This window comes from Dromaius novaehollandiae, chromosome 9 (genome assembly GCF_036370855.1).
Source record: "Dromaius novaehollandiae isolate bDroNov1 chromosome 9, bDroNov1.hap1, whole genome shotgun sequence".
Classification (NCBI taxonomy): Eukaryota; Metazoa; Chordata; class Aves; order Casuariiformes; family Dromaiidae; genus Dromaius; species Dromaius novaehollandiae.
In genome coordinates this window covers 10,990,389-11,005,642 of record NC_088106.1, presented here as the reverse complement: position 1 = coordinate 11,005,642, position 15,254 = coordinate 10,990,389, and the positions used below count along the sequence as shown (strand labels likewise).

The 15,254-nt window shown below is 40.7% G+C and overlaps 1 long non-coding RNA gene across 3 annotated transcripts in view; it reads right to left on the bottom strand.

Annotated features, from left to right (window-relative positions):
• Nucleotides 1-14,508, bottom strand: part of LOC112980125 (uncharacterized) — an 81,203-nt gene extending 66,695 nt beyond the window's left edge. For all 3 annotated transcript variants that reach the window (XR_010390462.1, XR_010390463.1, XR_003258358.2), the window contains exon 1: nt 14,353-14,508. This is a non-coding gene — a long non-coding RNA (uncharacterized LOC112980125). The remainder of the gene's footprint in view (nt 1-14,352) is intronic.
• Nucleotides 14,509-15,254: the final 746 nt, after the last annotated feature.

Here is a 15,254-nt window from a genome sequence, read left to right as displayed (position 1 = left end):
ACACTACCCAGTGTGGTCACGTGTGCAAATACAGGTACGTTTAAAATCTGCTTGTGAAACTAAGACTGTAAGTATTACTGAAAAGTCCTGAAAGCAGAAAAAAACAAAAACAAAAACCCATATCAATCCATTAAAGCACAATTATATACAACAGCAACACACCTAAGTACCATGGGCCCAGTACAGTGCAGCCATTCCTACACCATTTGGAAAGATTTCAGCCCCTGTGGAAGGATTTTTTCCTGACTGTGCCATATTGTTATTACCAGTGGTTATATTAGAGCTGCATGAGAAAGCCCCAACTAAAACTGTGACCCTATCCTGGTAGGCACTGTAAAAAGCCATGGAAGAGATAGTTACCTTAATTTCAAGGATTTTGAATAGATATGTCAAGACAAAAAGTGGCAAAGGAGGGAAAAAGGGATGAACGGACTTGTCAGAGGTCAATACCGAGGTCTTTAGACTGCCAGTCCAATGACAGATCCATTGCACAGTCCTGCCTCATGCTGACCCAGACTTTGAGACTTTGGTTTCCTCCCTTGTCTACGCACACATTTATAACACCTACTAATTTTCTATTCTCACCAGTAATTAGCACAAAGAGCAGATAACTAGATTTTCCTCCTCTGCTCTTGCCAGCTTTTCACAACACTTCTGCAAGCTTGAATAACACATGTTGTATCTGGAGTGCTAAGGGCTGTATTTTAAAGTGCTTAGCACCTAGCAGCTCCTATGGGAACACCTACCAGAAGTGACTACCAGCCAGATGTTCCAAATAGTATAGTACCAGCTTGCTGAGATCTTCGGCCATTTATGCTGGGGTCTAAATGAGAATGGAACAGTTTTGAAAGTCTGGTCATAAATGAAGCCTGCAGAGTATTTTTAATATAAATTTGTTTCAAGACCTAATACTTCTAAGTCCCATATTTTAAGGGGCATTCACAGCTGAGCTTTGGGGCATCCAGTTATAAAGGGCAGCTGTCAATCAGGGGGGGAAATAATGACTTTTCTTAACACATAGAAGTGCTCTAAGTCTATGTCATATGGAAAAAAGCTTTTTTAAAAATTATAAATACCAGTAATTTTCAGAGCCAAGTTGAGGACCGATTATTAAGCACCATTCCCCCATACTTTTGTAATGGGATCCTGTTCTCTATATACCCATCTCATCCATGTAGAATATGAAAGACCTCAACATTAGCAGAGCCCACACTCTCTTCCCCCACCCCAAACAAACCCAGTGGCTTTTATTTATTTTTATAAGCCAAGAGGGGCTTGCTCTTCAGAGTTCATCATGGCTCTATTTTTCCCCCCTCCCTTTAATCGTAAGAGTGGGCTATCCCCAATATTTGAAACTCCTCCTGCCCTGTTTCTTTTCATTCTCTCTTTCTTCCTTCCTTCCTTCCCCCTCGCCTCCTCCCTCTCTGTCTCCTACTCTGTCCCCTTCAGAAGCCCCCAGGATGACACTGCTCATTGATGCTTCTCCTTCATTAGCATTTCAGCAACTTGGCTCAGTAGTTTCAGAGACAATCCGTCATGAGAAAACTGAAGAATGTGCCCCATTTGCATGATTCTGTGCCAGAATGCAACTTTTTCTCAGCTGTTCATTGTGTAATTTCCCCTTGAGCCTTCAACTTTCCCATGAAGTCCCAGAAATCATATTATAGAATTCCAGACCAGCTGAAATGCTCCAAAGATGAGTTTTATGGACATTTTTAACCAACCTCACAGCTCTACAAAGAGATTTAAATACATAAGAAACATGGTTTTACTTGTTATGAAAGGCAATGTGCCTTGGAGGAATAAAGTCCTTTGAAACTACAAGGAGGAATTTATGCCCATGATGAGAATGATCCAATAACTGTTGTGAATCCTTCAGCATATTTTTAACTTCCACTTGTCCTTCCTTAATTATTTTATTCCTCTTACAATTAAATGTTTGTAATCCATTTTGAGAGTCTTTCTGAAATGAATGGATATGCAAACAACTTGATTGAAATGCTCAGTGCATATGACTAAAAGTTACTGGCTCTCACACATGAGCAGAACAAATCAAGCTTTTGGTTAGTTGGTTTTCGAAATCAAAAAGTGGTTTATAAAAAAAAGACAGGCAGATAAAACCTGCTTCTAATTACTTTCTTGAGGGCATCTGAGTTTGTAGAAATAAAGAGTTTATTATATTAAAAGTGAGCAAGAAACTGAAAACTGGTGTAAAGCAATCAAACTACTTTGTCAATTAAAATGTATCCCATTAGGAAAATTAGGCACCTGTTCCACAAAAGTTAGACAATAGAGCATCAGAGGAGAACACTGCATTTTAACAATCTGGTTGCTAATTAAATTCTTTACTTTTTCCTATGTACACCAATAACTATCATTTTTCCCATGTCATTTGTAACCTACCAAAACAGAACTTGTTTTAATTATTCTGCATCTGAAAAACATTGGCTCCTATTTTTTTGGTGCTTTCACAGTCACAGCATGGAAAATACAAATATATAGAAACACAACGCAAAAAAAATCTTTATAAATACAATGTAGACACTTTTTAATACAGAATTTTGTCCCCCCCACCACCAGTGGCTGGTTGTGCAAAAAGCATCCTTCCTGACTCAGGTAAATAGATTGAACCAATGCGTAGACACACCTACACTATATGAACATCCCTTTATATATACATCTGTGTTTTTTTATATATGTGGCTAAAATCACATTGAATTAAAATGTGCTAAGATCAGAACTCTGCAAACAGATAAATTAGAGCTGTCCAGATGCAAAAGATAAGTTTTTTGGTGAGAAGCTCACACGGTGATTAGAGTTAGGTTGTGGAAGATTTCATTAATTATAGGTGACTGGTTTTCCTCTCAGAGGACAGCTCAGGTCCCCTAGCTCCCCCTCGGCAGCTCATCTTAAATTGTTGTCTAACCTTTCCCTTAATTCAGCTCATCTTGAGCTGATGGGAACTGCTTTCATTCCACCTCTTGTGGAGGTAATGAAACAATCTTCTTATTCACTTGGTTCCTCTGAGCCGGTGACACACAACAAAAAACCCAGGGCCCTGATTAATGGCCGCTAATTAGCAATGTTAATGACCAGGTGTCCAAGAGCATGGCCAGCTCCTCTCAGCATGGAGTGATCCCTCAATGAGGGCCCTGCAAATCCATCCCCAGTGACCCTTCCCCTCAGCTGCCAGTAATGAAGCCGAGCTCTCTCATTACACCCAGGAGAGGCGCAGGGGGAGGCCCGCGCCTTGAGAGCCAAACCTTTTCCTTCGGGTCTAGTGGGCCTTCCATTAATTAAGGTCAGCATTTTTGGCCCCCCCTTCCCCCCTTTAAAAAAAAAAAAAAACCCACAGCCCTCCAAGGTAAGAGATTTGGGCAAAGGGAGGCTTAGCACTTTCGGCATCTCTTTGCAGTGATAAAGATGCTTTTTCCCAGTGTGCCCAGGCAGCCCTTCCTCCCCCGCCTGCAGGTTTCTGGTCGTTCAGAGCCAACTCTACCAAACGAGGGCAAAAAGTCCCCCCTCCGCAGCAGACCCTGCCTGGCAAATGCTACCTGGCAGGTCTGATATTTAAGAAAAAAAGACTCCTACAGAAGAGCACAGGAGGCAGAGTGATAATTGCATGAGTGAAGCATTAAAAAAAAAAATCATGTACATCAATAAAAAAGCTAACGTGCACTTCCCAATTAATATTTTAGCAATATTTATCATTCTTCATTTTGGATGTTTAAAAGGCGACCCTGTGCATAAACACAAAGTATACTTGGGAAAGTTATTTGGAGGCAGTTTGTCACTCATTTCGTCTGGCAGCACGCAGCAGACACCACGCCGCGAAGGTGATCTCGGCGTTGTGCCGGAGGGCTGGAGAAAGCAGACGCCGGAGTTTGCCTCCCTCCAGCTGTGGCCTCGGGCTGAACCACGGGCGAGCGAGCTGGGCTGCCAGCTGTTGTCTGCGCCTGTGATCATCATGACACGGGCCCGTGTCTGTCAGTACAGATTGTGCACGACTACAATAGTTTTTAAGTTTTAGAAATCAATCTTTTGGGTTTTTTTTTTTTTTTTTTTTTTTTTTTTTTTGGCGTGAGGGGGTTTTTCAAGGACGGGGAGTTATAGCTGTGTGCATGCAGTGTATAGCTAAAAAAAAAATCCACCTCTTCAAAGAGACAGATTTTTTTTTTTTTTGCTTTGTTAATTTGGCAAATACAGTGTTTAGTTTAAATGCTAGCAACTATATGTGTGAGAGAAAAGTCTACACTGCACCTACCTACAATCCATGGGATACGGCTGTGTTTGCATTCAAAGATTCTGGAAACGAAAAGTTAACTTTAGTAGCTCTAACTTTGACAACACAAATATTTTATTTTTATTGGAAAGAATATTTCTAAAAGCCCATCATTTTTCAGTTGCGCACTGCAAACTTAGGACACAAAATTAATACGCATCTTGAGAGTGACTAGGTAAGGGAACTGATGGGAGATAGAAAGCCTTTTACCTCTAGGTCACATCTTGAGCTGGAAGTAGCAGAAAGTTAATACTGCAAGAATGCCATTTAGTGGCCACACTAAGATAAGGGAAAAGCTTAGTTCATACCTTAATGTGTTAGTGCCTTTACAAACGCATTGCCAGTGTTTGGAAATGTAGCTAGACACCACACTGCGCCAATTGTTTTCCTGTAAATCCCTGAAGGAGTGATTTCTATATAACCGTGAAATACTGTCCTCTCACAAATGACAATTATTCCTTGCTCTCTTGACTGTCTGGGAATTACCACCAGGGCTAACATGACAAATGAATATCAGGACGATAATGCATTTCTACTTTCTCAGTGAATTTTAACAGTCATAACAAAGAAAAGGTGCTACCTTTCGAGATCCCTTGTGTGACCCACCAGGTCTCTGTGAAACACTGCTTGGGGACCCAGCTACAGGAGGTGATGCTCCACCGCGAGCCCTGCACTCCAGCTACCGGACTTCTGTGCATAAATAGATAACTACAGTTTTTGCTTTTGTCTCCTTGGAATATTTTACCAGCACCCAACTTGCTTAGGAACAAATGTCATAAGATTTACCGGTTCAGTTTGCTATTGATTAATCGCTCTCTGTGGGATCCCTGGAGTTTCTAAGAGCATACAGCCTTGAAACGGGGCTACTTTCACCTCGCCCACAGCAGGTTATTCCAAAGGACCTGCCCTGGCTCTGCCTTGCTTCACCTGAAACCGCATTGCCACAGTAGGTGAGCTGACTTTTAAAAGGTGCTTTTGAACCTGACACAGATTTTGGATGAAGGTTTATATCCACTCCCAGTCTAGAGGCGTGCGTTGAGTGTCATTACAGACAAGAAAGGTTCAGTTCCCAGCTCTCCCAGTGACCTTCCGGGCAATTTTAGGTGAATTACTTATGGCCAATGAGTGTTGCTGATGGAAAGATGATATAGTGATGGGGAAAGCATAAAAAGTAGTGTATAATATATAAAGCTTTTTGAAAATTTGGCCTCAACAGTAGAATTATAAAAATAATTAGTAGAATTATAAAAATAATCCTGCCCCTCTGTGCCTGAGCTCCCTATGCATAAAACAGGCGTAAGACCATTTCCTTTATTTTCCCCCAGTTACTCAGACTGAAGCAAGGACTGGCCCTTCATGTGCATTTCTGTGGCATCAAAATTCAATGGAAAACCAGGTGCAATTGAGGGTGTTAGCTGCTATGACATAAAGATAAAGATGAAGAACTCAGTTTTCAAATTGTCATTCATTCGCTCATTCTAGCATCATTTCCAGCACTATGCTGTTTACAAAGGCATGGGTAAACAGAAAGCAACTCCTGCAAACTGCAAGAGCTTTTGTAACTCCATCCTACGCATCTAATTGATCAGCTGTGCCAAAAAGAACAAAAGTCTTTCTATAGCTATAGTTATTCTATTACAGGTTATGCAGATAAGGTTACAGCTAGAGCCAGACACATATTTTCAGATAAACCTATTTCACTGAGAAATGCACTCTCAGTATGATCAAAAAGATTTTGTGAATGGATATTGAGTTGATACTGTATTTTTTTTTAAACCATAAGATTCTGAACGTGTTTTCTTTCTAAATTTACTTATGTTTAACTAAAAACTTTTAGAAAGCTTGAAAATGAAATATTTTTAAAGTGTTTTCATTAACCAAAATTTTGGATAAGATTTTTTTTTCAGGCCTTCATCTCCACTACTGCATGCACAGCTGAACTGAACAACAGGTTACTTGAATAGCTTTACTAGCAACCCTTCTGCCTTCTGTATATTTGTCCTTCTTTCAGGCAGTGGCTATAACATCTTTTAAATATATCTTTAAAATATTTTCCTCCTCTACAGCATGGATGAAGTCATTGCTTAAATAAACAATTGATATTCTGGTTGCTCATAACATATTGGTAGTTCATTTATGAAAAGAATAAGACTCAAGCCCCAATTCTTCCCTCGTTCCAAACTTCCAGTCCTTTGGACGTACCTGCTGGTTCAGTGTCCTATAGTGAAGGAAGAAAAGAGAAACACACGGGGACAATGACCACCATGTGGGCCAAATGCCGGCCACTGATGCCAAGGGAGTCTGGCCTTGTAGCAACAACTTTCGTAACAAGAGCTATAAGGTTTGCTGGGTAAGAGACATTTTTGGAGTTGTGAAATCTGTGACAATAAAGACTTTCATTCTCCTTAATCCTGTAAGGTTTGTGTTATGCAATGGTTATTGAGTAAATTCTTCAGCAATAACAACATAAAAATCAATTTCCAAAACTTCTGAAATCCTTTTCACACTGACAGTACTTTACTTTATAATGCCTAGGTTTATGCAGGTTAAAAACTCCCCCAAAAGACTAATGCTGTGGTATCTAGGAAGCGTGTGCCATAAGCGTGGCATTTGGGGCTGAACATATTGATTATTGAGTTTAGCTCTTGGCTGATCCGACAATTTACTTTGTGACTACAGTTTATCAAAATTTTATGAAGGTTTTTCTCACTGCTTTTTCTACTCACTGTTACCATCCTCTGCCTCAGTTTGCTCCCTTTCAAAATGTAGACGTTACTATTTTTCAAAAGGATAACGTGAAACCTAATTTGTTAATGTTTGCAAAGCAATTTGCAATGATTGGTTTGTAGGTGTGCTAAGTGCAATGTATTATTAATACACCAATCAGACAAAAATAACAACTAAGGAAGGAATTATGTGAATTCTGGTAAGAGGCAACTGGTAACGAAGCAAGAACTTTGCCCGTTATTCATAAGAACTTAGCTCCATAGGCAAATTAAAACCAGGGCTCTGTCCTCAGAGTTTTAGGCAATCCAGGCTACATAATTGATTAGAGAAGAGCTACTCCAGGCTACTGTGTAATTACAGAAGTATTCACTCTTCTGGCTCCCCCTCTCCTTGTCATGTTCTACCTCATTGCCCTTTATGCTAAAGCCTTTGTTGATGAGGGGCGGAAGCAGCAAGGACAAATAAAGCAATTAGCAGGTAGGGGGAATGCTACCACTGTTTAAGGATAACACACAGCCTTTACTGGGACATTTACTACGTAGAAGTCTAGAGCCTGGAGGACAGAAGGAAAGAGGTAATCTAGAAAAACGAGCAAAATAAAAAAGGACCATTTCTCATATGTATGTTGTATTCAAGAAGTCTTGGCAGGAGGGAAATGTTTTCAAATAATCGGCATCCAAAATGTGGTGATTTTGGTTTAAATAACTATATTTTCAGTGAGATTCACCTCCAACTTTTCTTTTTTTATCCAGAGTCTTGTCACTTGAGTGTTCTTTCTTGTTTCAATGGTGCATAGGCAGTAAGTAAAGACGGAAATTTTTAAGGACTAAAATCTCATTTTAGGTTGCTGCAGAGCCAGCCAGGAGAGGGAGCCAAGACCTTGAACAAGCCTTTCTTCCTGGCTCTCCGACACCCTGGGAAGGAAGCTGAGCCATCTTGGCCGGGGCTCCACTGCGAAGGCAGGGCCAGAGTCAGTGCATTTGACAGGGAACGGACCAAAGTGACTGGAAGACTAAATAACACATGATGTCCCTAAGCTCGAACACTGGATGACTCATATGGTGAGAGGGAGAGAACAATGAAGAAATTAAAATGAGGAGCAGTGAAAACAAACAATTACTGTAGTTCCTCACTTTTGATGCTTTCATTTGCTCATCCACAAACCAGTTTCAGAGACCATTATACTCTGTAGACTCTCATTCTCTTCCTAACTGACTATCATTTTAATTGGAGACAGATAGGGAAAAAAGCACAGATTCACACACTACAGGCTGTGGTAGACTGAGATTATGTCAGAATCCAAACCTGGATCAGGATTGCTACGCCAAGCCCTGAAGTGCTGCTGCTCCTCCAACAGCACCGAAGAGCTTGGCTGCAGTTTGAATTCTGGTCTCCAGAAAAAAGTCGGAGTTAAAGAGTAACTCCATAACAGGCCAATCCAAGGTACTAGGTATAGACATGCCTGAACTTTTGGCTGGCGTGAGCCCAGGTTCGGATGTGACTTGAGAAGTGCCGAGGTATTTGTATAAGTAAATGTTCCCTTCCTCCATATAGTCAGCCCAAAAACATTGCAGGAATGCTGAGGCTTACCTCATTTCTCCCTGTGAGCAAGGAGGTCCTGATACAGAGGTAAATCTTATTTTTTATTGCTAAAAGTCAGCACTGCCGTCACACGAGACCAAGGATACTTATGTCCATGGCTACTATGACTGCATATGGTAGATAGCTGAATCACTGTCACTTCTATGTAGAAAATCACATTTTACCAAAGTTTGGTTGGAGAGTGAAAGGAAATGCCAAATATGATTATCTGAGTTTAGTGGGAAAGCAAAAAAGAGAATGGAGGGAGTGAAGAAAAAAACTATCACATTTTTTCAGTGGAAAAACATGAGAAATTAAGAAGACAATGGCTACTTTTTTCATTCAGGCCCCTTTATCATTTTTCTAGCTAAAAATATGGAAGAGGAGAAGCTTCTGCCTCAAATTTTTACATTCTTAATTTTCCATTTCTACTTTTCAATGTGAAAAATATTTTTTCTACAAATCCTCTCTCTTCCCTTTCCTCTAGTGGGAAGAAAAAAAAAAGATATTGAGAGACCAGACTGTAATGGAGAGAGCAATCACCAATAAAACAAGAAAAATCAGAAAGTCTTTTTTGCTAACTAAATGGAAAATTACATTTCAGACTAAACTAAAGCAAAAATGGCTTATTTTTGACTGTTTCATTTTAAATTTTCTCTTTGAAATGATAAAAAGTGTAACCTGCATTGAATATTTTGAGGTTTTTTAGTAAACTATTGTTTTTCAGCAGGAAATTTTTTTGTCCAGACATTTTCACCAAATTTAATTAGTGATCTGTTACATTCATTTATTTTCATCACTTGTATTTGTAGACTCAAAATCGCAAATTAATGTGTTACTACTGTCTTCATTTTGTCTATATTATTTTGAAGTCTTTTTTTTTCCCCATTGTGCAGGTAGCAGCTTCTCAGAAGTGCCTCCAAAGTAAACGAAAGATGAATAGTGAAGAACTGAACTGAAAGCAAAAAGAACGTTTCCCCTATTCTTATCTTAAAGATCAAAGTATTTGGATTGGAGACAAATAAACTACACTTTATTTTCCAAACTATTTTCTCTTTATAAAAGTCTAGCAGCATTTCTTCAGGCCCTTTACCCAAGCTATGAGACAGCGGGTCTCTCCAGACTCCTCTACCAGGGAGCGAGGGGTCAGCTTGGAGATGTTTCAGACCAGCAGTCCCAAGGCCAGATACTCCAAATCCATGGGGAAACCTCTCTCAATTCTCTCTACAGGGAGCTCAGGGGAAGCAAATTAATATACATGCCTCAAGTTGGGTTTGAGGAGCATTTTCAGTCCTCAAGGCACCTGCAGAGCAACACCTACCTCAAGCAACACTGATACCAATTTGCAGAAGAGAAAACGGAGGCACAGAGGGACACAATCCTGCACAGACACCGTTAGATGGAGATCTGTACCCAGCCCCCCAAAATCCCAATCTGGTGCTCTCTCATTGAGCCATGCAGGCTGCAGTTTAGGGTTACCCAAATCTTGCCATACTTGTTTTGTCCATGAACAGAGGCCACTTGCTGCAGAACTGTAGTGATTATTACTTTCCCAACAAACGAGAATAAAATGCAGAACTTGACCAAAAAGTGTACCTAGTCCATGGTTGTACAATACCACCCGGAGCATTAACATGCATCCCCCCAGCTATCCTGTAAATCTTAATTAAAGTCAGAGTGAGTTACACGTTGCTATTAAATGTTCAATTGCATTCTAAAGCAACAACAGAAGCAAACTGATAAAAATATGGTAGGAGACAATAGGTTTTGAGCCAAGGAGACACTGAAATATGTTTGTGAAGAGAGCCTGGAATGATTTGAATAATGAACAAATTTGTAAAAATCAAAGTCTGTTTGTAGGTGAATAACAAACAGAGGAAAGGGCAGAATTGGTTGAATAAATTATGCATTATGAATGATTTAACAAGCACTGATATCTATAAAGATAATGATTCTAATGTAAATAACAAGTCTTTAATATTTATGCAGCCTTAATAGACTGGAGAGTCTGAAATGATAGGTAAAAATTAAAACAGCTGCTCAGTGTTTTTCTGTGGAAAGCAGATCTATCACAACGTCACAAAACAGAAACAATATCATTTCAGGCTGGGTTTGATACACCTTTACTCCAGTGGGACTCCGGCTGCCCTAGTGCTGAGCTCTGGGACTGAATGAACACTTCTAATTCACAGCAATGCCGTGAAAGCAAAATCGGTGCCTGCTGAATTCCCTAGATATTACAGAGCACTCCAACAGTGACAAAACTGGAGATTTCACTTTCCTCTCCGCTTTGAGATAAGGATCTATGTACCGACTTCGTGCAATCACAGCAGCGAGCAGAGAAAGGAAATGAAAAGCCCCTTCCCCTCCCCTACGTGCATGTAGTATGTGTGGGAAAAAGCGAGCGAGGCTATAGAAAGCCCTGTGCAATCACAGCTGTGCTGTTAATTGCTTTGCCCTGTGCACAGAGTCACACCTTGTTGCTCCTCAGCAATAAGAAAAGGCCACCCAACCCAGAAGTCTCAAGGTATTGGCAAAAAGGTTTTCATATTCGCTTGCATTATTTTCATATCGCTGAAATGCCCCTGTGTTATCAGAGGCACGACACCGTCTGGGCTCCCATGGATGACAGCAGCACTCAAAGTCAGGGAGTGATCGTGTGACTGAGAAAGGATTGGGTTTCTGAAAACCCATTTTTGTTAAATCTAGGTTATACAGCACAGGAAAAACCTTTGGTTCACAGGAGCAAATTGAACCAAATGCTCTACCACACACTCAGCTGTTGATCACGGCAGCAGAAAGCCCCGCCGCTAGGGAAAAACAGACTTTACCAGCAAATCTGTCTCATTCCTAGCTAGTACTCTGATTGCTAAGGAGTTTTCACATACACCTTTGGGAGACAAGTTTGCCATGTCCATTTTCCTTCTGTGTGGCCATGGCATTTTGCAAAAACTTACTTACTTGGAGGTCTGATCTGGTACAATTCCCTCGCTCTTCTAATCCAGATGCAAAACTGGCATGTACCAAGTGTGACACTATATCGAATTGCACAGGGCCTGCAAAATATGTTGTTTTTTTAGAAAAAAATTAACTTGACCTGCAGGATATTAATATAGTGGCAACTATCCCTGCAGGATATAAAACTGGCACCAACTATAAGAGCTTCCATTAGTGCTGTAGGTTTCTAGTCCCAGTAATGGTCATTTCATCTGAACATGTGGAAATAAAAACAAACCATAATAGGACTTTAAAAGCATTCAGTGCATATTTGTCCATAAACACATCGTATAAATAAAAGCTCTTTTTGAAAAAAACGTGTCAAATGAATCAATGTGTATTCTATTATGGAATAATAATATTCCATACCGCATGTGTTGCTCAAGCAAATATCTTTAACTGGTATAATAGTATTTTCCATTTTGTGGTACAGCTTATATTTTGATCTGTTGATTAAGGACCTGCCCCTGAGGAAGTCAATGACAAGAGTTCCCCAGGCTTAAAGGCAGAAGGAATATGTGTAAACGATTTGGCTGCAAATGAGGAAACAAATTTATTTTTTTCCCTTTCTCATAGTGTCAGTGAATGCTGAATACAAAGCTGGTTGAAGACAGTGGAAAGATTTGCTCTTTACTTCAGCAGCTTTGGATCAGGCCCTAAGCATGTATGTGTGAGATAAATTTTGGCTCTCTTGGAAACCACACCTCATACCTCCCACTGCGAATATGTCATCTTTCGATGTGCTCATGCATGCCAAAGCTTTATCTCTTTTGAAATATTGCCCAGAATCAAGCTATGTTTACCTAAGTAATAGGGAGATTCACTTATATGCAATAATGTCTTCATGGAGATGCTGTCTTTCGGCTGTTATACTTTGGACTTTGTTCCTCGTTTAGCTTCTATTTTCCTAACTTGATGATTTTATCCAGGTTTGACAACAGGGTTGGATCTTTTTTGTTGTCTTTTTTTTGAAGTTACACACCTGGAATTAGCTTTTTCTGCCAAGAATTACAGTGCACCTGGAAGTACTAAATCATTTTTATCTGTTTTTTAGTGGCTTTGCACAATGGAAATGCATCTCTTTAAATCTTACTTGCCTTTTACAAGACTAAATTGCAGCTCTAGACATGGCATTTGCGAGTATGTAGATACTGATATCATGAGATAATTGTGCCCTGCTCGCGTCTGCCTCTACCAGTCCTAGAACTAGCTAGCTGAGAACCACCTCTCCGAGTCTCTTTCCTCTTCGATGGCTCTGCTTACCTACATAACATATGGAAATGTGAGCATGCACTTACAGCAGATTGTTTGCTATGTTTACACCAGTTCTAACACTAATCCCCATTAATGTTTGATATTGCTCCCAAAGAGTTTAAATAGATGTCAGGCCCCAGATCCATTGCATACGCGGTAGGCATCGTATATACTTCAGATAGAAAGATACTGAAATGCTATGGGGTTTCCTTTTTTTAACACCACGTTTACTGACTGGATTAACCATGTTAAGTGTATGCAAAGCCCTGCTACTTTCATGATTTCTGTCATCACATTTAAGGGTCCTATTCTCAAGGAAAACATAAACCAGTTTCACATCACTTTAGGAGTCAGCTCCTTGCTTCTGCTCACAGTTTCTTCTATTTATCAAATGTCTGTGGGTGCCAGGCGTTCAAACCAGCATAAAACACTGCGACCGTGACTTTCTTCCTCTCTGTTACAGGGTGTCGCACGCAGGCCAAACCGGCTGCATTTCTGCTGCGGTACAAGAACCGCCAGGCTCGTGAGCAGGTCTGCTCCAGCTCTGCGTAGGGCAGCTGGCGGGAGCCCGGGTGTCCCTCCCCGGCGTGATACACAGCTAGTTACTCTGATCTGATGTTAAGGTAGAGAGAAGTCTTGAGACCTTCACCCTCCATCCAGCCACACCGAGGAGGAAGCTGGGCAGGCCCCCTCCAAGCCAGGTGTTCCCTTTCCCTCTCGCCTCCCTTCCCCAATTACTTCGATTTATTTTACATGAAGCTGTTTCTCATGCGGATTATTTTAAAAATTATGGTCTCAGGGGCTCGGCTCTGAGTCTGCAGAGCTTTCCTCTCTTTCAGACCACCTCTGCTTGAGGTACTTAGGATGCAATCTCTTTGCATTTAGGAGTGTTTCTCAGTAGACGTTCATACAGTGCCCAGCACTATAGGACCCTGATCTCAGCTGAAGCCTTCCCGAAACCCGGTAGCTCAAGCAATGGCAACAACATAAAGCTACAAATGAGCAACGCTGCCGGGGTGAGAGCGCTCGGGGACGACGGGGAACGAAGAGCAGAAAGTGGATATCGGGACAGGCTTGCAACTGAACAAAGTTGATCTGCTCCTTCAGGCTGCAGGGAACTAATTCTCAGCCAACCACAGGAAAAGTAAATAAAAGCTGTAGACACAGCCGTATCTATTAAAATATAGTGCTGTTTAGTAACAAAAGCAACTGGAGTTCACAAGTTAATAGATTTTGTGGCTAGGGATAATTTAATGTTAAATCACTAAGCTGTGTCTTAACCTTAGCTAGGCTCATTATATCCTTTAAGTAGTTCAAATTTCCAGATAACCAGCGGTAGAACCAGGTAAGCAGGCAAAATTAGTATGGCTGGGAAAAATTGTATCTGTCACACAGGTCTGGTTCCCACACACTCTGGTTACATCATTACTTAGTCTGTTAACTAGGAAACCAATTAGGCCAGAGAGCTACCGTCAGGTGACCAAAACACGAAAATGCACAAGAAACCCTACCCGAAAGATGGGATTTCAGCAGAGGCCCTCAGATAGCTGACTCCTCTTCTGCTGCACTGCAATTTTCGTATTTCGTTTCACCTTTGCTGAGCTCTGAGGTCCCACAGATTGATCGCTGAAGCAGCCTTGTTCCCCCCTCCGCCACCGCCAACAGGTGCATTGAGAAAATTATTTCCTGCATCAAAAATTACACAAAATTACGTAATAATTTCTCTCATTTATCCCGGACAATTTCCTGCTTTTCGCACACCTTTTAATTTTCAGTGTAAGAACAAGGCAATAGCTCCAGAACTGACTGTTATCCTGAATTCTCCATAGGTAACTCTATGTTCATCTTAAAGAAAAAGGGTGTGCAAGAGCGGCACACAGGTAAGACTTCAGAGCACAAACAGCTTCAGCAGCTATTATTTGGTCTATGCAAACACTGAAGGCATTTCTCCTTGCACAGAGGAAGTATTGCAAAGGTAGTTGTGCTCATCTGCAAAAGGAAAGCGTGCACGGGCGGCAGAGGCCAGCACCTCCTCTAAGGACAGATGAAAGCTGGCTTCCCGTAAGCATGTGTAAGAAGGGAGTAGGCATATACATCTGAACAAATATACTAATCTCTATACTACATCATCTACCTCGCTGTTGTATTATTACATATCTGAAAAAACACAGGAAATGAGTCTATTAGCTTACATGGCTCTAATATATTTACGTATACACACATTATAGACACATACATGTTTTTATATATATATATATATATATATATACACACTGCATACAACAAATGATGCAGATTTTTTCAAGCTTGTATATATATTTCTGATTCTGGCATTGCCTAAAGAGCTTAGTGACTTTCCCGAGTCCTTGCTCACGTCTATAGAAAACCTGCAAAGAGCCAATACCTGTGCTCC